Source organism: Oryza glaberrima, chromosome 4 (genome assembly GCF_000147395.1).
Source record: "Oryza glaberrima chromosome 4, OglaRS2, whole genome shotgun sequence".
Lineage (NCBI taxonomy): Eukaryota > Viridiplantae > Streptophyta > Magnoliopsida > Poales > Poaceae > Oryza > Oryza glaberrima.
In genome coordinates, this window is record NC_068329.1 from 17,324,273 (window position 1) to 17,326,593 (window position 2,321).

A 2,321-nucleotide genomic window follows, 5' to 3' on the forward strand; every position below is an offset into this window, starting at 1 on the left:
AGAAAACAAGCTGAGCCGAGCTCATGTTTTAGCTCGTTTCCCTAACCGAGCCGAGCCAAGCCAAGCCTAGCTTGGTGCGAGCCATTGCAAGCCGAGCCGGCTCGGCTCGTTTCCACCCCTATATGGGAAAGAATAGTCTACAGATTCTGATAAATTGTTCAGTACTCTATCTGTCAAAAAAAAACTTATGATAGCTGCAATCTTTTCTAGAATATAAGGCTTCTTCGAATGGTACATATTTTCATTCTAATTTTGAGAAGTTGCTATTGTAGAAATAAAAACAATGAATTAGAAGCCAGAATATGATTTCTCCATATTTTCACGGACTTCTTTTCGGAACAGGACCTTAAGGCTTATTCGGATCGGAGGGTAAACTCAGGAAAAATATAGGATTTGCATTCCTATGGATTCGGGTACTGTAGCAGCATTCGGATCAGAAGAATCGCTTGTAGGAAAATCGGAGAAAATCCGAAGGAAAATTTCCTTGGCCATCCATTCCACAGGAAAACTAACAATCCACTCCGAGCTCTTTTTATTTTTCCTATGTATGGGAACGAGGCAATCAACAAACTAATCTCCACAAGCTTCACTCCTCAGACACATGAAGATTTTAGTCAGTGGGTAAATTCTTTAAAAATTCCTATGTTTTTCCAACGCTCTATCCGAACACATGTTTATATAGCATTCCTGTGTTTTTCAATCCTCTGTTTTACACGTGCATTCCTATCACATTCCTATGATTTTCCTATTACAATGTTTTTTTAATCCTGCATTCCGAATAAGCCCTAATTATCTTTGGAGGCTTAGGGTTTAGCACACTCCATTCTCTACTGTGATGCGTGTTAGGGATCATGTACACGTATGTACATTTATGAGTGTTGTATGCATGAGTTGCCTGCACCTTAGTATGATATGACACAACACACGATACTCACATCCACACACATACCCACGCTCTCATACACATTGAATCGTAGGATTTTTATATGAAAAATGGAGGATATTGATCCGTCCTTTTGATCAAAGAATTTGAGGGTTCTTTTGGAACAAAGGAATTCTGTAGGATTTTTAAAGGATTTGAATCCTATGGGAACTTTTGCTACATGATCTTTTGGATTAATGTAGGATTGAGCTAACAAATTTCCTACGAACTATTCCTTTCTTCTACTTTTTGGAGGATTTTAAACATGAGTTCAAACCTCATATATTGATTTCCTTGGAGAAGTCCAAGGCACTTTCTCTCTTCATCTCTCCTATCAACTCTATTTTAGTACTATTTTCCCTCTTAAATTCCTGTAAGTTTTCTATATATGGAGTATCTCAACAACATGTTTTCCTCTATGTTTAATTCCTATAAAATTGTATATGTCACGACGTTCATTTCTATATTTTTCTTATTCCTACGTTTCTAAATTTTCATGTTCCAAAGGAGCCCAGAACTTGTCGAATCCCAATGGTATATGTCCCTGTGCGTCGATTTCATAGGATTAAAGCATGCACTCTCTTTTCTTTTGAGAAGTCCAATGCAAACTTTCTCTTTCTAATATAAGTTATATGTAGTCTTAGGGGCTGTTTGGTTGGCTCAAAATGGTTGCCATGCCAAACCTTAGGCATGCCACTATTTGTTAGTATAGTGTTTGGTTGGTTACCACACTTCTTTCATGTCTTATTTTGCTAGTCATTAGGCCTACGCGTCATAGACTCAAATTCTTGCCAATGTTAGCCACACTTGTAGCAACAAATTGCTAGCCTCACTTTGTGTGGCATGACACACTTGTGGCATAGTGAGATGCGGTAAACTAATTAATGCATTTTTCTATGAGTCATCCAAACATATGTTTTGAGTAATTCCTATGGTTTTGTTTTTTTTAGTATTCAACATGTTGTGAAACTTCAATCCTTTGTGTATCTTATTTGTACGTTTTTAGATTCTTTTGTAAACTAGAATCCCCAGCCTTTTGAATATGTACAAACTCTTATGCTTTCTAGTAAAACTGGGCGTCAGTCTTTTTCTCCAAAAGATCTAGTCTCATGTAGCGTGGATACAAGAATTAAATACTGAATGTATTGGTGTATGCATGTACTACCTCATACATCAAATCTGGCCTCAAATCCAAATGGATAAGTTTCACCATAGGAACCCTAACTAAATAAGTTACTTGGAGAGAAATACATCTTCTATGGTGGATAAACTATCCCTTATTATCCCAAACAATTTTAGTGTCAATTGTCACCGACAACAGCCGATCCTAGCCATCGCTAGCACTCCAACATAGTGCTGTTATCCTACATCATCTACTGCTAGGCTTTGCTTGGCCACC